Here is a 23570-nt window from a genome sequence, read left to right on the forward strand (position 1 = left end):
TACTAAGACAACAATGCAATACCACCACCTAGGAGATGCCACACACCTATTAGAATGGCCACAATCCAGAACACTAACAACACTAAATGCTGTTTACTATGTGGAACAACAGAAACTCTCATTAATTACTGATGTGAATACAAAACAACACTTTGAAAAACAGTTTGGTGGGTTCTTATAAAACTAAACACACTCTTACCACACAATCCAGAAGTCATGCTCCCTTGGTATTAATCCAAAAAAGTTTAAAACTTATGTCCACACAAAAACATACACAAAGGTGCTTATATTAGCTTTGTTCATAATTGCCAAAACTTAGAAGCAACCAAGATGTCAGTCAGCAGGTGAATAGATGAGTAAATGGTGGCACATCCAGACAAAGTAATGCTACTCTGTGCTAAAAAGAAATGAGCTATTAAGCCATTAAAAAAAATGGAGGAAACATAAAAGCATTTACTAAGTAAAAGAAGCCAGTCTGAAAAGGCTATTTACTCTTTAATCCTAATTGTTTGACTTTCAGGAAAATAGAAAAAGTATAGAGACAGTAAAAAGATCAGTAGAGGCCAGGCACGGTGGCTCACAATGCCTGTAATCCCAGCCCTTTGGGAGGCTGAGGCGGGCAGATCACGAGGTCAGGAGTTCAAGACCAGCCTGATCAACATGGTGAAACCCTGTCTCTACAAAAAATACAAAAAAATTCGCTGAGCATGATGGTGCATGCCTGTAGTCCCAGCTACTCAGGAGGCTGAGGCAGGAGAATCGCTTGAATCCGGGAGGTGGAAGTTGCAGTGAGCTGAGATCACACCACTGCACTCCAGCCTGGGCAACAGAGCGAGACTCCATCTCAAAAAAATAAAAATAAATAAAATAAAAAATAAAAAAATACAAAAAAATCAGTAGCTGCCAAAGGTTACTAGGGAAGGAAGATGAATAGGCAGAGTGCAGAGGATGTTTAGGGCAGTGAAACTACCCTGTATAATAATACTATAATGGTGGATATATGCCATTACAAATCTATCCAAACCCACAGAATGCACACCACCAAGTATAAACCCTAATGTTAACTATGGGCTACAGGTGATCATGATGTCACTGTAAGTTCATCAATCATTACAACTTTGTTGGACAATATTGATAATGGGGAGGCTACACATGTGTGGGAGCAGTAGGTATACAGGGAATTACTTTCCACTCTGTTTTGCTGTAAACCTAAAACTGCTCAAAAAATTAAAGTCTATTAAAACAAGTAAGTGTAAATAAAATCTCTGTATTTTCTACTCAGTTTTGCTGTAAACCTAAAACTGCTCAAAAAATTAAAGCCTATTAAAATAAATAACTACAAAAAAAGAATTTATCTTGGTTCTTATCTACTAAGTTAGAAATTGTAGTAATTTCTTGTAAGATTTAAAAACAACAGGAGTAAACTCAATACCCTCAGTAATGTCATCTTCCTATTAAAAAGAAAATTACAAGAAGACTAAGAGGCAGGATGATAAACTTTTTTTTACTCATGATCAATGTTTTAAGAAAGGGGACAAAATTAGGCAAAAATTATCATATATTACTTTGTTGAAACAAACACCTTCTAAGAACCATATTTGATTAGGTTAAGTGAAAAAAACAAAATACAATTTCCACTGTTGCAATGTTGCCAAAATTTGAGCCTAACTTCTTGATAAATATATCTAAAAGAGTAAAGCATTAAAGTCAGTATGGTGCTTTGATAACAATTAGAGGAGAGTATGATGACACAGTGTTGGTTGTTGTTGTTTTAATTTAACATTTTTTTGTGTCAACAATGTGCTTCCATTTTGACAGTGTTTTACCCAGTACAAAATCTACAAAGAATCTTAAAGAGTATTTTCTTTAGATGTAGTTCACAGAATACAAATGAACATATTAAATATTGATGTTTCCTTTTCTGCAAGGTATTTTTACTTTTATAATATCTTTTATCTAATTTCTACTGTATTCATATTCTGTCAGATTAGCCTCACCTCATTAGAACACAATAATACATCCATGAAAGTAGAGATCAGGAATAGTAAACAAGAACAAAAACAACCTAAAAACTCTCAATTGACTTAACATTTGTGCAGGACTATTTCACTGATAAATAAGTTTCCTGACTATTGAAAAGCTTGCTACCATCCATCACCACATAAATAGAGAGAACCCAGTGATGAAATGGCTGGTATTCACATCAAAACCAAGAGTACATACTAGTTTTGAAAGAAAATTGGAAATATATAACATTTTATACAACGCAAAATGACATTTTTACTAAGACATACAAGTGGTAGGAGTTTTAGTTTTTTTAACTGTGAAACATTGTTCTACTTATAAGCATATCATATTATAAATATTTAGTGTCACAGAAAAACTATTAGAAACATTGCAAAATTTAGTTCTAAGAATTTTTTTTCTTTTTCTGATATATACGCTAACTTTAAACAATGACTGGTAGTAGAGCAGAGACTACATGTTGTTTACCAAAAAATAAATTCTGTTCCTTTCAATAATGGAAGCACTATGTATATCCATGTCCAACTATACCGCATGTGTCCCTTGAGGTTAGATGTAGCCATTTAAATAAATTGTTTCAATGGTATGCATACAAAAGTGATGTATCCTACTTCCAATCTGGGCTCTCAAGATCACTTTCTCTTTCACCTTCCTGTGAAATTAAGCAATTTAATATATTGTTAATATAAGTATTGTTATATTATTATATATAACAATATATTATATATAGTTAGTATAAGTATTAATATATATACTTCAGACTTAGAAAAATAAAATACCATTTTGTCTTAACCATTGTTGTTTTCGCCTCTTTGTCATAGCCACTAGCATTCCTCAATACTAATACAGCAAAGAAAGTGTCTCATCCTAGTCCCAGTGCACTTTCAAACTGACTCAGGTAAAGATATGAGATCATTCCTTAAAATATCACATGCTCATTTTCCACTGATTCTACAGCATCCCAACTGGGCTTAAATACTAAAATTATCCCTCAGATATCAAGTCACATTATGTAAATAAATTATAACCAAAATAAGAAATAAAGAACCACTATTTTGCAAGCAATCAGGAAAAGTAATCAGGACTTTTCCAGCTACAAGGGGTTGGGATTCCAACTCCAATCAGTTTAAGCAACAAATTAAACGAACTCACTTTTCTTCTCTCTGTTTTTCTCTTTTCTTTCTATATTAGACAATGTTGATTGTCCAGCTAAATCCAGTCCTAACCTCATTCTTTATTGCTGACTGAGTTGTTCAAGTGTTCACACTTCCATAGTAAAATCATCAAAAAGGAAGGACAACTCTATCACCTAAAAACAAATCAAGGTAATTACATGACCTTAACCATAATTGGTTTACAGTTTGTAAGAAGAAATTCTGGCAAATGAGACATGGAACGTAAAAGTCTTCTGAGTGGTGGAACTTCTTTGGATATTATTTTTCTCTTAAAAAGAGACAGATGACCTGTAGATATCACAAAATGATAATTTATTATGAACAAAAAATTCCAAGATATTTGAAATTTTACCAAAAGTGGACAAATCTTTAAACAATTACACATGAACAAAACTATTTCAAAACATGCAAAACCTAAATTTCCCATACCATTAACATTCATCTATATCTGATTTAAGTAATAATAACAATAAATTAATGAAATAATTGTATTAAAATTAAAAAATCCTCTTGGAAAGAAAGCAGCAGGCTTGAATGTCTTTGCTAGAGATTTTTATTAAAATCTCAAAAACAGTTTAAATATATATAAATCATTTAAGAGAACTGAAAAAGAGGATATGCACCTTCTATACCACAACCTGACAAGGACAAAACCAAAAAGAAAAGTTATAGTTTTATCTCACCTATGAATACATGTAAGAAAATACTTAGCAGTTTTTTTAATGTACTAATATTTATAATTTTATAAGCATTAATAAATTTGATGAATTACATAAAAAGGATAATATATCATGCCTAAGTTGGATTTATACCAATAAAGAAAAGTTGTCTTAACATTAGTAAATCTATATTTGTATTCTGCCATGTTAAGATATTTTAAAAATCATATGGAATTCTCAATATAGACAGACAAAACATTGTAGTACTCATTATAAAAATGTAAGCAGACTCTAACGGAGAAATTCCTTAGACTTAGAAGATCTAAAGAGCTTTACAAAAATATATTTAATTTTGAAAGTTTTCCTTTTGAGATTGGTAACAAGATTGGGAACCAGAAAATACAGATTTCAATGAACACTGTGCTGGAATCTGCCATCAGTGTAGTAAGGTAAGAGGAGAAAATAAAAATTTATACAAATTTTAAGAAAAATAATAAGACCATATTTCAATAAAATACCCAGTAAGGAATAGTTAAATTATTTGAATTAGCAAGAATTTAGCAGTGCTGTTGCACACGTACCAATAATAAATCAATGAAAATCATTTTGCATGTTATTAATAAAATATTATCAAGTTCTCAGTAATGAATTCATAAATGATGTGCAAGATTAAAAAAATTATTGATGAATTTTAAAGAATTAAATAAATCCAGATACATAGTATTACATGGATTGGAAAAATCAATACCACAGAGATATGAATCTCCTCCTAATTTGTAGACTAATTTAATATAATCATAAACCAAACTTTTAGCAGGGTGTATGTGTGGAATTTAACCAGTTAATTCAAATATTTATGTGGAAATCAATGGTCAAGATCTTTTAAACTAATCACAGGATTGAAGCAAATACTCTCTAAGATATTTAGGCTTGTTATAAAGCCACAATAATTAGGACAGTTTGGTACTGACACAAAGGCAGACAATGGAACAAGGAAACAGAATGGAGAGCTTGAACCCAGACCCATGCATTATAGATATTTTACTTATGAAAAAGAAGCAATGTAGATTTGTCAGAAAAGAATTGTATGGAAATATCAGACTTCTCAAGAAATAGGATAATTAGGTATCTACATGGAAAAAATTAAACGGGACCAAACCAATCACACTAGGCAAAAATAACACCAGGTAGATTATAGAGGTATATGTCAAAAAATAATAAAAAAGCAAAGGCAAACAAATAAAAAACTCTGCAAAGGCTTAAGAGAATAACATAGTAAAACAGGATAGTATCTTTATAATCTTGGGGGAAAAAATAAACAAAACACCAAAAGTACTTTAAAGTGAGTAAGCTTGTTTTTTTCTTTAAACTGTTCATCAAAAAAGATGAAGAAAGTAAAAGGATGTCACAGCACAGAAAAAGATAATTGCAACACATAACACAGACAAAGGATTTAAAAGTGGAATATGAAAGGAACTCAAAAAAATCAATCAAAAAAACTACAGCAAACAATGTTTTTAAATGGTCAAAAGACTTGAAGAGAAACTACAAAAAGAGAAAATTTAAATGCCCTATAAACCTAAATGGTGTTCAAGGTTATTAGTAAGCAAGGAATTCCAAATTAAAATCACAATACCACTAAACAGCCACCAGTTTGCAACAATCATAAAGCCTGAAAACATCAGTTGATTCTTACTGTATGTAGCAACCAGAATCATTAAACTGCAGACAAAAGCATATATTGCTGTAATAACTTTTGAATGCATATATTTGATTCACCACTTCCGCTTCATATATACAGTAATGTTTGTGAATGTATTCTAGAAAATATGTAAGATTGATCATAGCAGCACTATTATGCCTGCCACCAAACAACCAAATACTCACTCAAATGGATTAATAAATTGTTGTATAAGCATATAATGGAATACTATGCAGCATAAAGGGGAAAATCAAAAGCTACAGCCAACAACATGTGTGAATTTTATATAAACATGTTATTCAGTGAAAATAACGTCATAAGATACTGCATACCACAAAATTTGGTTATATAAAGTTCAAAACAGGGCAAAACTAAACTATATTAGTTAGGGTTACATACACAGATTTCAAGATTCTAAAGGAAGGAAATTCTTCCTACTTTCTGGGGGAATTTCAAAAATCAGAAACCAGATAAATGCAGGTAACTATCTCACTTTCAGAAAAAAAAAGTCAAGGAGGCATCTATGAGGGTATTATCTATGACAATTAATTTATTTATAGTTTGTGGCATAATTTTTACCATGTGCTGTAATAAAAAAATCTATCTGAAATGAATACCAAGACATTCATGAGTGCATGCTATATTTTTCTACCCACATAAAAATTACCACAAAGCTTCTTACATTCATTATTCCCAAGTAAATCAAAATGATAATTGGTATTTGAAATGAACTAAATGACTAGATACTTCACAGATAGAGTCATTATCATCTCAAAACCTTTTGAAGATTTCTATCAATGATTTAAATTTGATGGTTTTGCTAATGCTGCAATGAAAAGATTATGACTTTTCAAAGAAATGTCATATGGTGTGATATAGAAAAGAACAGCAACAACAAACGAATCATGTCTATTGGTAACCTCAAGGAGATCTGAGTTGCTGGATAACATAATATTTAAAATTTAAAAACCAGTTTTTTTAAATTAAAAGTATGTGCAAAGATCATGGTTACCTGGAATTCAAGAAAGAGTTCTGTTGGTCAAACATCTTAATTTGAGCATCACTTAAGCATAGTATTCACTAGAACACTTACAGCATTATTTCATTCTTTACTTCTGCACCCTCCATAGTAACTACCCAAATGGCTCCTCAGAGTAATACAATCTGTGGATTGTACTGTTAAGATGGAAACTTTGTGACTGTTAAGCTGCTATCACAGGTAACACATTTTCTTCTGTGATAGCAATAGGATTGACTGTATTAAAAGAGGCCTTGCTTTCTTCTTTCTGCCCTTTCCATAAATCTTTAGGACTATAAGCATGTAGGCAGACACAAAAGCAAAGCAAGGTGTGTGTTGTTTACAGTCGTAATACAGCTGATTTATCTTGTGTCTCTAACTCTAATCACCAAAAACCAAGGCCCAAAGCTTAGGCTTGGAATTTTCATATTTCAAATCTTTCCTTTCCTTATCCCCACATTTGTCAGTCACGGTCTGGCAAGGCTAACTTTGTGCCTATTTCACCACTGGGAACTTTATATTCAGTGGCATATGGACTGGATGTTGATTTTGGATCTCAAAAAATTTGCTATTTAAAAACAAAAGAAAAATTACCTTGGAAATAACCTTGTAAAGACACTTCAGATCTTTCTTTTAGATGAAAAAAAAAAAAAAACCCTAAAAAGCCAAAAACAGAATGTAATATTCTTTTCTTGTCTGGTTTCAGTCAGACCTTATAAAAAGTAAATAGAGAAAGAAAAATTGCTAAAACTGAAGCTTTTTTGTCAGCTAAGAAAATACAAAGTCTCTAGAGGTTTCTCTTTTCTTTTTCCTTGGTTTCTTCTGTCAAATTTTATAATAAAATCAAACACGAATGTGAAAAAGAACATATATTTTGTTTCTTCTAAAGAAATACCTAAACTTTATGTGGTGCTTTGAGAATTACTTAGCCCATATAATTTCTTTGATATTAAGAAAAATATACTGAAGTCCTGTTACAAGATGAGATGGTTTGTAATAGCACAGAATTTGACTTAATATGATTTTAGATTTTGTTCAAGGGAGCTTAGTAACCAAAAGGATTCCACCAATCACCAGGAATAAAAGCTTTGATACCAAGAACAAAAGAATAGAGAGGCTGTTTTGCACTATTTTCTTTTCTGTTATTCAATAAAATTACATTTTCTATTTGTACTCCTTCATTTGCCTATATTTTCCCATAGTGTCTCTATTTTTAAAAAACACTTTTCACTTTCTTGCCTCTTTAGTTCACACAGGAAACATTTTAAAAATTCTTAAAAAACATAGATTAGGGTTAAGAAAGAGTTCATGTATTTTTCATTTTTCTACTTTTCTATAAGAAAACTAAAATACTTTTTTGAAAGCACTACTTCGGTATAAAATTGTTTTTTCTTTTCTTATATAATACATAGTTTGTTCGTAAACTCCATAATATGAGAGCTCATTCTAAAACTGACCTTTAATTTTAGCATTCTGTTGGTAATCTTCTGCTTGCAAAAATGAACATTTCCCTTTTCAATTGTATGTATTTTAATATACTCTATAGCCACATTTCTTCCTCTGGAGCTTAACAGTGCAATCAGGCTTGTCGTGAAGAGTGCCACTAGCCTGAGAATGGCAGAAAGGACACATGATACAAAATTAGGACACTCTAGTGCTTTCACCTGTGGGTAAAATTGTTGCTGAATATTTTTTGAGTAAATAATGGTATATATATTCTTTAGTGAAAGACTGTTTTACACTTACATGGTATTATCATTTACCTGTAGGTATTTCCCTCCTAGAAACTTAATTATTTCTTTTGCTATATCTTCAACTGCAATAAGTAGTCTACCGATACTCAATTTCCTTAAGGATATACTACAATTAAGGTACAAACACTAAACTAATCAGGAACAGATCACACCACAAAGAAAAACATGAAAAACAGATTTTGGAACCATACAATGCATTTTACATGTTTGGACAAATCATTTTGTATATTTTCAAAAGAAATATTTTATTCATTTAAGGCATTTAATCATGGACATATGAAAGAGAAATGGATATTTATTATATGGAAAGGATGTATGTAAAAGAAAGATTTATTGATGTAACCAGATAATAATTTCTTTGCCTAAAATTGTAGAGCATAATGTATAATTTTATATCCATTCTCAATAGCTGACGTTAGGTGCTCAAAATGTTTTCAGAATTATTAAATAAAGATGTACGTTATGAGATTACTATGTGTTGACAATATAGTGACTGCAATAAAATTATACTACTAAGCTATTAACCTTGAGGAATCTGTCATGAACTTGCACCCCACAAAGGAGAGGAATCTGAGCACTCACCCATCATAGATGACTTTAAGATCTCTTAAGGGCCGGGCACGGTGGCTCATGCCTGTAATCCCAGCACTTTGAGAGGCCGAGGTGGGCAGATCACGAGGTCAGGAGATCAAGACCATCCTGGCTAACACAGTGAAACCCCGTCTCTACCAAAAATACAAAAAAATTAGCCGGGCGTGGTGGCGGGCACCTGTAGTCCCAGATACTCGGGAGGCTGAGGCAGGAGAACGGCATGAACCCAGAAGGCAGAGCTTGCAGTGAGCCGAGATCACGCCACTGCACTCCAGCCTGGGCGACAGAGCGAGACTCCATCTCAACAACAACAACAAAACAAAACAAAACAAAAAGACATTATTAAGCCACCTTCTGTGAGTTCTTAGAGCAATTCCTCAGGATTCCATCAGGGGAATAAAGCCATAATTCAATTAAAATTCATGACTTTATGCCATTTAGGACTACACACAAAGAAATTTTAGAGTTGTAAATACAAAGGCAGAACAAGAAATTGATATTTGAATTATGACAGATATACACATATACCCACCACGCACATGCATATACACATATGCATATGCACATATGTGTGTATCATGTTTATAATGCTAATAAATGTTTTATAGTATTGGGAAAGTACAATTTAAAAGATAGTCACGTGTATATCATTGTAAATACGTCTTCCAAATGACCGTATGGAATCTCAGTGTAAAGAGAAAAACAAATGGTTTATTTGAATATCAATGTCAACAAATTTCTGAAGAAAACCAAAATAAAATATTAATTAAATATTACATTTAAAAAATTTTTAAAAGGTTCAAGATGTCATCTCCATCTGGATCTCATTACTCAGAAAACTCAGTCCTATTTAGAAAATACTAAGAGTCCAGGGTTCTAATTGCCATTTACCATTATTTCACTTTGTCACTTAAAACAAATCAATTACCCTATCTAAATCTTAGGTACCTCCTTTTTAAAATTACAAAATGGATTAGATGATTTCTATAGATGTCTCTAGCTTTAATAGTCTATGATTCTGATTACATTCTGGCTTGAGACCAAAAAACTTTAGAGCAAGATAAGAGGCTACCACTTAATAATGCTATGACCTTTATTAATATTTCCACAAAGCTAAGAGTAGCAAAAAGCTTGAAGGCAGTAGAATGACTAGCTTACACTTACCCCAGAGAGCTGCATGGTTCATTTCCTCATTTTATTCAGGCCTCTGCTGAAGTATGTCTTTATCAAAAAGGCCTTTCCTGAACACCCCATCTAACCACCCACCCATCATTCTTTAAACACTACCAGATTTTATTTTTCTTTCTAGAACTCTTTGCCAAAAGATATTTTACATTTTAAACATTTTGGATGTTTATAAGCCCCACTGATATAAACTCCATGACAGCTGCTTTGTTTTGCTTTGTTTTGTTTTTAATTCACAGTGGTGCTTCCAATAGACTGGTGCCTAGCATATAGAAGGTGCTCAGTGAAGTTTGTTGATGGAATGACTAATGTTTTCAACAATAAGTAGATGCATATGACTGGATCACAGAGGCATGTTAACACTGTGTAGAAGAAAATGAGGCTGAAAAAATAAGCTAGAACATGGTTAAAAATAAGTTGGAAGGGTTGTCTTAACATTCTACGCAGGGTTGTCCAATAGAGCCTTTAATGATGAGAGAAATATTCTAGAATGGTTCCGTTCAATTCAGTAATCTCTAGCCACATGTGACTTTTGAATATTTGAAACTAGGCTACTGTGATAGAGAAACTCAATTTCTTTTATTTACTTTTAATTAAGTTTATATTTAAATTTAAATAGCTGCATATGGCTAGTGGCCGCTGTATTGAACTGTGCAGTTCCTAAGGAATTTGAAACTACTCCAAAAGCAATGAGAAGACACGGGAGGTTCTGTAGTAGAAAAAAGTGTGATAAGACTATATTTTTGAAAAATGATACTTTTGAAAGTAATGTTTAGAATGAATTGGAATGGAGATAAATTGGAAAGCAAAATGGCTAAATAGAAACTTCCAAAAATTTGATGTAAGGAACTGAGGACCTGAATTAGGGCAGTGACAGAATGAATGGAAGGGATGGAAGTGATAGGGAAACATCAAAGTGGCAAAATCAATAGGACTTTTTTTTTTTTTAACTATGATCCTATATTTGCTGCTACAGAAGATTAGATAGATAACAATTCTACCTACCAAAAAGAACTCAGGTAGTAGAGCAAAACCATACTAAGTGTAATGTCAAGAGAAATTCACTGACTCAAAATTCAGCTAATTTTAAATAATTTTAAAATCCAGACACATAAATCACAATTACAAGTCAAAAAAATAGAAGCATTAATTTAAGAAAAAGTTTTCTTTGCATTCCAAGTTGGTCGAAAATCAAGTCTACGTAATGTTTGTAACCAATTCAAAATTGACATTGAAATGGGGATTGTTTCTAAGGCCAAACATCATATATATATATATATATATATATATATATACACACACACACACACACACACAAACACACACATATATATGTATATGTATGTGTGTATATATATATGTATATATATACGGGGTGATGTTTGTGTATGGGTGTGTATATATAAATATTATGTATGTATGTGTATAAATACAAACAATTTGAAAAACAATTGAAGATGTTATCAGATAAGTCTACCCTGTTTCTCATTCTTACAGAAAGCCACCTGGGACAAGCAGGCACATGCTCCCCTTTTAAAGAGGGGAATACATTTTTATTTTGTTTACTTTTAAACAGTGAAATCCTTTCTATCACAACACAAGGAAGACTTCTCCCATATTGGCAACTGTTTTTATATGGTTGGCAGGTTTCAATGAGTCTGAACATGAATAAAATCCAACTACATCACTGGATGAAAAGCTCATGGACTTCCGCTTTTAAAGATGAAACAGAAAATAAGTGTCAAATACAAGAAAGCCAAAGGGTGATTTAAAATGTCATCAACAAAGAAGCCTTGACCCTTATACGCACTATTAAAATCTTAATATAACACAGTCATATAGTGGGACTGTTAGGATTTAAAAGCAAATAAAATTCCTTGGCAGACTAAGGATTTTTGCCATCTGTATCTTAAAGCAGGAGGAAACACATTCTGTGTTCAGGCTCTATAATAAGCATATTAAAGTCAAAGGTGCAGCTAAATATCCTAAGCTAAGTAAAACTGAAAAGAAATGCCTGCAGGGCTCATGTTCTGAATAAAAAAACTGTCTATATTTTGAGAAATTCCACTCTCTATGAACTTCCGCTAATGATTACAACAGCAGGAGATGGAGCCAAGGAGGCTCCAAGTAAATTGAAAAGCATGATTTTAAGAGAACCCCCCAACACCCAGTAGAATGATAAAGATTTACTCTGACTTCAATCTATATCAACTAGTAGAACATATATTTGTACAATAAATGTATGTCCTGAAAGCATGATAGGGCATAACTCAGTGGAGAAACTGACACATAAAAGCTACCCTCTCTATTGCTCTCCTAAAAAAGATGTGATTATAATTAAAAACAAAAGAATTTTTTTTTAAAGAAGTGTATTTATACTAGGATTTCAAATCTAGGAACTCCTGAAATGTTTCAAAATGAGAAATAATACTAAGAAGAAACCATAGGTAGAAACATGTGTAAAAGATGGCTTACTACTTGGTGATTAATATTAGTCTGACATGTTAGATGTTATTTCGAATACCAAAGTTTTCACTACAATTTATTATTATACATATACTATAATTTTAAAGAATTAATTACATGATAAATTGTCTATGGTCCTATGCTAGAAGGCAAAGGGGATTAGAAAAATCACACAACTTCACAACTGTGAGCATTTTTATCCAAAAGTGCTATATTAGTCTAGACACTGCATTTTTAAATATTGTTTTTCTTAAAAATCTTACCTGCTCATTATAATATTTCATCTCTTTTTGCAAATAGGGTCAAAATATCAGTATGCCCACTTTTTCTTCTTCCCTACCCCATCCATAACCTCAGAGATAATTATGTATCTTCATCATTAGTCTGGAGCTAGTAGAAGAGTTTGGAATCACTGAATCTGCTCTTAAAAAGTAACTTCTGAGACAGAAGGTTATAAATTGCCCATTACAAATACATAAATCTGATTTTAAGATTTTAAAGCACTGGCATTTATATATTCTAAAACTGTATAAGCTAAACTAGAATTTTTTAAAAAAGCAACCACAGTCAAATGGTATTGTAGACAAATAGCAAATAAACTTCTTGAATTGAATAATTTTTCTTTTTCTTGCCCATACTGCCCTTATTTCACTCATCTAATACATATGCTAAAAAGCAAACAAGAGGCTGGACACGGTGGCTCACACCTGCAATCCCAGCAATTTGGGAGGCCGAGGGGGGCAGATCACCTGAGGTCAGGAGTTAGAGACCAGCCTGACCAATACGGTGAAACCCCGTTTCTACTAAAAATACAAAAATTAGCTGGGCGTGGTGGTACATGCCTGTAATCCCAGCTACTTGGGAGGCCAAGGCATGAGAATTGCTTAAACTCGGGAGGCGGAGGTTGCAGTGAGCCGAGATTGTACCACCGCACTCCAGCCTGGGTGACAGAGCAAGACTCTGCCTCAAAAAAGAAAAAAAAAAAAAAAAAGCAAACAAGAAAAAAATAAAATCCACTTGCTTAAGCAAGTTTTATCTGACAGAGGCTCCCTATACCTCACCCCAAAATTCCCAAAGAGAAAGAAAACACATTATATTTAACTAACATGTAAACCAAAAGGATCATAAAAGTGAGTAAGTCTACATGAATCTGGATAAAGAAAGAATGCTTGTAGGGAGAAATCTGGACATAGTTTAAATGACATGGCTCTTTTATTTCTTAAAATTGGTGATATAATTTAAAATAAGTGAATCTGTCACTCCAAAGTTTAAAACTTTATTTAAGGGAAGAACTGAAAAAAAGTCAGACTTGAGTTCGTATTTCAGCACTTAACTTCCTAGCTTGCCCTTGATTATGTAATTTAATGAATCTGAGAGTCTTCAATAAAATTATCATAGTTATTTGTATTTATAGCTTTCACAAGATAATTCATTGAAGTATCATACATAAAGTATTTGATAAACAGTAAACTTTTTCATGTAGTCAAATACCTAACTAATATAAAGTATCATCAACTCTGAAATCAGTTGGGGAGATTCTTTAACCAAAGCACTATCAGAGCAAACCAATTTCAAAGGAAACCCTCTTTTATTCATACTTACTGGATAGCTAAGGCCCACCATAACAAATCTGCTAAGAAGATGAAAATGAGCAAATTAAGACTGGCTTCCAAGTTAAGTTGGAAAAATCATGTACAAGAATTATACAACACATCTTAAAGTGACAGAATTGCTCCCACTAAGCAAGATTTGATTACAACCTAAATATATTACCATCTCTGGAAAAAGAATATGTCAATCAGCAAAGGGTTTAGCTGGTGATAGATGCACAGAAAAAGAAAAATTAAAATTAGAAGCATTGGTAAGATAGGGTAAAAAAAGATTTTTTTTTAAGTACCAAAAGTACTAACCATAAATAAAAAATGAATAAAATTGACTACATTATAAAAAGAACTTCTGCTCATGAAAACACACAATAAAAAGAGAGCAAAGACAACTACTATATGAAAGAAAGCATTTGTAGTATGTGTGATTAACAAATGGACTCCTATCCAGAATCATACCATAAGAAGAAAGACAATAAGAAAAGACAATCAAATTGAAAAAATGGGAAAAACAGTTGAAGCAACAAAAAGTTTATGAAAGTATAAATCCAATAACCTATGAAGATATATTGTCAATTTTATTGGTAATTAGAGAGATTTAAATTAAAACTACCATAAGCCTGGCGAGGTAGCACGCATCTGTAATCCCAGCTACTTGGGAGTTCAAGACCAGCCTGAGCAACACAGCAAAATACTTTCTCAAAAAAAGAGAAAGAAATTAAAACCACCATGGAATATAACTGCACATCTATGAAATTATAAGAAAACTAAAATTTCAGTCAATACTGTGTGCTATTAAATATGTGATAACATTGAGAATTCACATAAGCTGCTAATGAAAGGTATATTGCTATAACTGCTTTGTAAACCTGTCATCTAGTGAGCACACATCTCATATAAAACTGTGCACAGTTATACCAGAATAAACAAAAAATGTTTATAATATGTGTTTGTGATAGCAAAAAATAGAATGTGATAAACTTTTGCAACAAATGTAAAACATATAGCTAGGTTGTAAAGAAAATAAATTTACTACAGCTAGTCTCGATATATATAGTTCTTATAAATATCATATTAATTAAAAGAAGAATAACACAAAGTAAAACATAAAGTTTCATCTGTATAAAATTGAAAAATACGTAAAACTGTCTTATTTTACAATATGAGTAGTAAGATTTTAAAGAAAAGCAAGAAAGTAACTCCCATAAAGTCATAATAATTCCAGTGAACAGGAATGAGGTGAACCTTAAAGGAAAGAGTATATTTTAGAGTTCTGGGAATGTTCTATGTCTTGATATGGGTAGTAGCTACACGGGTGATCACTTCATAATTTTTAATTATATCATACATTAATATTATATATTTTTCTGTATATTTATTATATTTCACAATTCAAAAACATGTTTTAAAAAATTTGGTCATGCTCATTTTAGTGAGCTGAATAGTGGCCCTCAACAGATATGTCCACCTGTAACTTCAGAATGCAATTTTATTTAGAAGAAGAGTTTCTGAAGATGTAATTAAGATAAGGATCTCTAGACAAGATCAAACTGGGTGATCCTAAATCACCCAGGGGTCCCACTGGGTCCTAAATCCAATGACAAGCTTTCTTATAAGAGATAGAAAAGGTAACACACCCAGACACAGGGAAAAAGGCCACGTGAAGGTAAAGGTAGAGATTAGAGTGATGCTGCCAAAAGGCAGGCGAATCCTTAAGCTACCAGAAGCTGGAAGAGGCAAGCAACAATTCTTCCCTGAAAGCTCTGGAGGAAACTAACACCTTGATTTTGGAGTTCTCATCTTTACAACTGTGAAAAAATAAATTTCCATTTTTTTAAGCCACCAAGTTTGTAACTAATTTTTAAAAGAAGCCACAGAAAACAAATACATGCATCCAAGCAGATGATATTATATAGTGAGTTATTTAGATTTTTTACTGTGGAGTTGGTCTTGAGTACAACTCTGATTCAACCACTTACAAGCTTTTTAATCTCGACCTCAATCTCAGTTTTCTCATTTGTATAAGGAGAATAATCTTATCCACCTCAAAATATTGGGAAAAAAGGTAAATAAAAACATTAAAAGACTTCAATGCACTAGCACATATTAAGGGCCTAAATAATTACACACATCTATACCTTCTCCCCACAATGAGCCATAAAGAATGGATTATTCTCCCTCTTTGGCTAAAAAGAACTATGACTTGAGGGTTATGGAACGAGGCAACTCCTAGTAAGAACATCATATTAGGAGATGAATGCATTAGAATATTTTAGCTAACCTTGTATTAATACGCTGAATCAAATTAATATGCTGTAGTCTTATTTCAGACCACCAAGCCCTGGATGGGGCTTACCTACACAAAGTAAGGATATTTCTCTACCACACAGGTCTTTATCATTCTCATCTCTGTTAGTTATTGATAATTTATTTAAATACATACTACTGGTTTATATCAGTCTTTCACTGCTGGTCAATGTCTAACAGTAACACTGCTCAAAAGATCCTCTGAATTAATGAAAGAATCAGGAAAAAAAAACTGATGGAAGAACCTATAATCAAAGACAAAATTACATCTAAGACTCCAGGCAAGAAAGCAATTGAGAAAGAGGGGAAGATATCAGTTTGACTCAGGAGACACAGAGATGGACATCAAATATGGTCACATCAGAAAAAACAGCGAAGTCCAGTTCCAAGTTGAAGTTGTGTATAGCCTAGCAGAATGTGAGAAGCCTTCCACCCTATTTGGTGATGGGCCAAGGATATAATTCAACTGCACATAAGTTGCCCCTCTGATAAGGAGGAATAAAAGTCCTCAAAGGAAGTCTCTGAAAAGGAAGACAAGGACAAAAACAAACAAACAAAAAGGTCCTAAGGAAGATGTTGTCCAGAAACCCAAGCCAAAATTATACACGCTCCACTGGAACAGACTTCCATGAATTTCATGTAAGTACACTGAAAAAGAATCCAAAGAACAAAACGGTGCTACTAATATGAAAGTAGGAGATTCTGAAACTTATTAAAACAATCACTAGTTAAGAGGTTCCCTCAGATGACTTCATATCACTGGAGGCAGTTACACTGGATAGCTGCCTATTTGGGGATGGACCACAATGTTGCTCAAATTTGAAAATCTGTCACCATCAACAAAACCAGTAACATAAGACTGCCTGAACAAAGTTTTCAGGACATATAAAGGATGAGAAGAATATAGAATTTTAACAGAGATTGATTCTCAAGAGAAATAATTCAGTACAGAATGAGATTGTCTGGAACATATCTACATGACAGCTGGGGATTAGCTTAAGGGGCTGAGCTACCACTCAAGGCGCTGAGCTTTCCCTAAGCAGCCAACAGAGCAGCACCAATAGTGGACTCAAATCTTCAGAGCCATGGCCTTGAAACATGTGACCCTTTGCTACCAAAGCCAGCTACTTCAGCAGAATCTCCATCTTCACCCGACTATAGCATTGGAAGCAGTAAAGGTGGCAGTGCAAGAAGGATCTCCAGGCCAGGTATGGCACTAGGTGCCCTGGAAATGTGCAACCAGGTAACCTCGTCCCTGTCTGTCCAGGGCCTTCTCCCCTATACTGCCCAGCAGTAGCAGCAGCAACTTCCTGCCCTCCCACCCATGCCTCAGCAACAGCCTCCCATGAATAATCACAAGATCTCACAGGCAGACAACATCAGCAACCCCTTCGGAGAAATGAGCCTTTACCACTAAGATTCTACAGAAGCAGCTGACCCATCCTCCCCTCTGTTCTGGTCCCCACTTATCTTTCAGCATCCTCAGCAGATAAGCTTCATTGCAGTGCAGCCCTTCCCACAGGACAGCTCCTCCCCGTCTCCAACTGTTCCACTCAGCAATTCTGCCCAGAACTACATGCAGCCCCCTCAACAGATCCAGATTTTTTACTGTCCTCTTGGACAGTATTCTAATTCCAACCAGAAATATTGACCTCTCTCTCTCGCCCCGTGATCTACAGCTCCCAATGTGGTCAACAGCTACCTCAACCATCCTATAATGGTTTATATCCCATAATGCCTAACTAGGAGCAGGCAGCTTATAGAGGCTTGAATGGGATCCACAACCCCAGTACCAGGTCCTGCTCAGCAGCCAGAGAAGCAGAATGGGGGGTCAGATGCAAGCTTGGTCCTTCTTACCAAAATGTGGTCCAGCCTCCCTTCCAGCTACCCATGCTAGTCCCTGTGAGCCAGTCTGTGCAAGGAGGCCTCCTGGCAGGTAGCATACCAGTGTACTATAGCCAGATTTCACTGAATCAGCAAATGGTACGAGCCCTTCTGTATGTAGGGTTTCTCCTGGCTCTGAGCAGTGCCAAATGCCTGAGTCTCCCTCTTTGGCTAAAAAGAACTATGACTTGAGGGTTATGGAACAAGCCAACTCCTAGTAAACAGAAGAGGGGAGGGACTGGCACAGTAGGGGCGGGGGCAGGATGGAGGGAACCGAAGGATCCTGACAGCACAGAGGCTTGAAGAAAGGAGACAGGCCCTCAAGTGGAGCCTAAGATAATGGGGATACAGATGGAAACAGGCACTCACTGGCACCGAACTCCATCTTGCTCCCCTGCCATGGGTCTCTTCTTTTCCCCTGGATGGTCCCCTCCCCTTTTGTCTCTTTCCCATCCTCTTCAGTCACTTTTCATCTCTTGTCCCACCTTTTCAATCTGAAAGGAATTAATTTCTTTCATATGTTTTGGTCAGGTAGCATTGCGAGGGTCCCACACTCCATTATTCCTCTATTTATCTACAATCCCAAGCTTCCTTTTCTCTTCTGGTCTTTATGAATATATTGGAAGGACAAAATTAAGAAATACAAAATTTATTTCCCCTTTCTCTTACTTCCGGCATCTTCTCTCCCCAAATACCACAGAGTTAAAACTTGGGCTTCTTCAACTCCCCAGAACACTTTATATTGTTTAAGGTTCACACTGCAGCAATAGACACAGTGTTTAGTTGCACATACAGATGTTGGTTGGGCATATTCAATGTGAATTTTATTTAATCTGGTTTCTTGTTTGTTTGGGGGTTATTTGGAGGAAAGTTAGTTATGTATTTAAATATAAAAAATTTCTGTCACTGAAAAAAATATATAGTGATCAGCTTCCACTTTGGAAATGTAATTAGAATGTGCATCTTCGGCACCTGATCCTAGATAAATTGTTTTGAAATTTGTCACCATTAAAACGTTTTTTTCCACTGAAAGCATACTTTTCTGTTCATTCTGACTAACACCATCTCACCTTCACTGAGCTCTTTAACTTCCTAATTTAAAAAAATGTAAATTAATTATGTCTAAGAGTTAAGATCCCTCCTAATGAAGAAGAGGTAGTAGGATAGATAGAAATTACGAGTTGAGATTGGGGCATTGGTTAAATTCACAGCTCTGTGTCTCAATTTAAGTTATTTAACCTTTCAGGCCTACATTTTTGCACTTACATAAAAAAGATGATAATACCTAGAGAAAGGATTAGTGCACGTACATTCATTAAGTAGAGAATCACTATATCGCATCATTTAAAAATTTGACTTGGTCATCAGGGTCATCATGTCCCCCATTTTTGACTGGCCTTCTTCTGATTTAACTTTTCTCTCTCACAAACCCTATATTTCTGAGATACTCTCCCGTCCCTCATTTTTCATTCAAGTTCCTTGAAGGATTTGTCTCTACTTCTCTTTAGTTCCTCATCTGCATTCATTGCTCAACCTGCAAAAATGTGATTTAAAAATAAGATTTTTAACATACTTTTTCTGGTTCATATACGTCTACATTTCAAAATGCAATCTACGTGTCAGTAACTTAATTCACAACTGTCAGGTACCTACTCCTTCCTCTATTCTCTTATTTTTATTTAAATACAGAAAGCTGGTTTTTAGCCTGTCGAGTTACCATACAGATTAAAAGACTCTATTCCCAGGACTTCTTTGTAGCTTCGAGAGATGCAAATAAATTCTGGCCAAAGAGATGTAAACAGAATGGTGATGGAGGTTGATTAAGTGTCTTTAAAAGAGAAGGGTGATGTCTTCTTCCTTTATTCCATTTAGCTATTGGAGACACCCTTGTGATGAAGCATTTACATGCAAAATTCTGGATCTCATAAGAGGAGGGCCAGCCCTTGGGATGGCAGAGTGGACATCTGGAAAAAGCCTGGATAACTTTGTTGAGCTCAAATTAGCCTGAGTTGCCTTCCATAGCCTTTTTCGACTAGAGTGAAATAAATTTTTATTTTGCTTAAACACTTGTGATATGGGAATATTTCTGTTCTGTGTAGCTAAGCTAATCTGATCAATTCTACATATTTGACCTAGACATCTCTGATGAGCTGCAGTACTGTATTACAGGCTGCTGTTTAATATTTTAAAAGAACCTCAAGCTTAACCTGCCTGAAACCAAATCCAACATTTCTCACCCAAACTTCTTTCTTTCCTATATTTCATATCTCAGTCATCAATGCCAGTATCTAGCCACTAATTCAAAAACAACATTAAACTACATTTCATCTTCCCTTTGTAATAGAAAATAGCCAAAAATACTATCACCAAATAACTTTTGAATTCATTTCCTCCTCGAATTTACCCCCTTTTCAATAGTATATTCTTTTTATCTCTTTGTCAGTTACAGCAATTTAATAGTACATATCAATATGCTCACTGAATCTTATATATTTGGGTAAGATATTTTATGATATTGGTCAATTGTATTAATATTTTATTAATGATCATCAATAGTGATGTCTAAAATTCATGTACAGTAACAGTAGCAATTATTCTAGGAATAAGCTAACCATAGATTGCAATACTACTGATAGGCTGTCTCATTCATTAACATTGTTTTTTGTATTTAGAATTGAGTACTACAGAAAATCAATTAAACACTCTGGTATATTGTAGGAATATTTCTTCATTGACTGAAGAATTCAGTCAGTATATAGATAGATTCATTTTCAAATCAACTTTATCCCAGTGGTGAGAAGACAAGATTTGAATTCCATAGCTAGCAAGTAACCATTTCCTCACAAGAACACTTTGCTATCTCAGCTAATGCAAAGTGTCATTAATGTGAAGTCACTAAAATAAAATTTGAAAATTGTTGAATTACAGAATAGTTTTACAAAATTGAAGTTGCACTGAGTTCTGGTTGAACATGTTTTTTCTCAATTGCATTCATGTGACAAGTGAATGAATGCAAAACATTCACACAAATACAAGAAAGGGAGAAGAAACTACAGCAGATGAGAGATGTCAAAAAAGTTTTGGTAAAAGAAAAGTAGATAGATACACAGTAACGTATACAGTATAGTAAAGAAAGCCAATGCCAAAGCTCCCTCAAAGGAAAAACCAAAGGAAGCAAGCCAAGTCCCTCTTTGCAGACCACTGAATTACTCAGAAATGGGAAATACTAGTGACTTATAAAAAACTACTAAAGCTTGTGGGATGAGACTGAAAAAAATGAGGTTTTTTGAATGACAGGAAAGATTACTTCTCTAAAAATACTTTTAACTTTCCTATCAGTCCTTAAAGTAGCCCTCTCTCCTCAACACACATTAACTTTATGGAGACATTAAGCAAAAGAGGGTTTTATCTTTGGATCACCAGACACAGCTGACAGGAGTGGAGGGAAATACGAGGGCCAAATAAAAACAACAGGCTTAATGTGAACGTCTGCATCATCAAAAATGGAACTCCCCAGCCAATTTCATACATTTACCTGCAGGAGATTAGAAAATTCTTCTCTATGAACATCAGACCAGGATAAATGGACCCTAAACATTTATACTTAAAAATAATTAAGTGACTCTCCTTATTGTGAGGTATACCAGCCATTTGCAAGCTGACTCATGCACATTAAGCATCCAATCAACTTTTATTCTGAGCAGTAAATCAATATTTTTGTTCAGCATTCAAAACTGAATGGATGGTCAATGAGTAACACATATAAACCAATCCTCTAAATGAAAAATAGTGAACAAAATCAATAAATAGAAAATAAATCTTGGATGAAAAAGAAGAAACATAGAAGGATAATAATTCAAAAGAAAATATTAATTTTTCCAGAGACATAATAGAAGATAATGTATCCATAAGAGCACAATGATATTATTAAAAAAGCAAACTGAGAGTAAAAGAAATAACTCTTAGTAGTTACTGCATGTAATAACAGACATAAAAATATCCACAGAAGGGTTGGACGGTCCAGTTAAGAATACATTTTAGAAAGCAGAAAAATCACAAAGATATGGAAAATAGACAATAAAAGGTAATACAATTCAAGCACTGATTTAAATTTTAAGGAAAAAAAATTCAACAAAAGAATAAAAGCATCAAATAAATGATATCAAAATATTTTCAAAGATTGAAAGATATTTATCTTTCAGAATGTACAAAGGCCTGCTGAGTACTCAACCCAGTGAAATGTATTTTTTTGTTTGTGTTTTTATGGGGAGTGGCACACAGGATGTACCATTTTAAAATTTTGGGATACCAAAGATAAAGAGATAATCACAAAATCTTCTGGAGAGATTAACAAGCACAACAGTTCACATTAGACACATCTGGATTTAGAATCAGAATGTCCTAAGATTTAGAAGAAACAACTTCGTCATTTGGAAAAATACTAATTTCTAAACTAGAATTCCATCTTCAGTCAAATACCATGTTCAATAATGTTTCTCATAATTGTAGAATCTCAAAAATGTAATGCCCATGATTCCTTTCTCATAGGTTTCTGGAGGAAATGTTTGTCTAAAATTAAGAAATAATAGAAAGAGGATAAGCAAAAGACTGAACACATGAAAAAGGCAAAAGGAATGTCTGGGATGATGGTGATAAGAAGTCTGGGGTCAGCAGCTATGTAGCTGACCTAGAGATCAGCTGTTCCAGAAGTTGGCATTCAAAAAAGGAAAAAAAAAAAAAAACACCCAGGAGATTACCTGATGTGTTTGTACTGACAGGATTTATAGTGTTTCTGGAGTGTTGGAGTGGTAAGTATATGCAAATTAAACACATGATAAAACAAGTCATAAACTCCAATAAAAACAGTTGCTCAAGAAACCAACTGTATTCAAAGTATAATACTAAGCTCAGATAAAAGCAAATTTATATGCTCATAATAATGTAAACACTAAATAATATTTTAACCAAAAAATATAATAAAGCTCTTTTGGGATAATGGAGAGAGAGGAAGCATGTTTTTATATGTATGGGCAGATAGTTAAAAGAAATCTCACTCTGAGACATTAATAGAAACATAGATTCTAAAGTAGAAAATCAAGAAACAGAAATAGCAGAGTACTGCTTGGGCCATGCACAAATACCAGAAGAAACAGCTGAAAGATTCACAGTATTGCCCCTGGGGATTGGGTATCTTGATAGG

At 33.8% G+C, this 23570-nt stretch overlaps 1 long non-coding RNA gene and 1 pseudogene across 2 annotated transcripts in view; one reads left to right on the plus strand and one right to left on the minus strand.

The window, feature by feature from the left end:
- Positions 1-23570, minus strand: part of LOC129035736 (uncharacterized) — a 57089-nt gene that overhangs the window by 15358 nt on the left and 18161 nt on the right. The gene's annotated exons all lie outside the window — the stretch shown is intronic.
- LOC129034598 (R3H domain-containing protein 2-like) lies at positions 16656-18588 on the plus strand (annotated as a pseudogene).

The sequence above is a fragment of the Pongo pygmaeus genome, chromosome 3, assembly GCF_028885625.2.
Source record: "Pongo pygmaeus isolate AG05252 chromosome 3, NHGRI_mPonPyg2-v2.0_pri, whole genome shotgun sequence".
Taxonomy (NCBI): domain Eukaryota; kingdom Metazoa; phylum Chordata; class Mammalia; order Primates; family Hominidae; genus Pongo; species Pongo pygmaeus.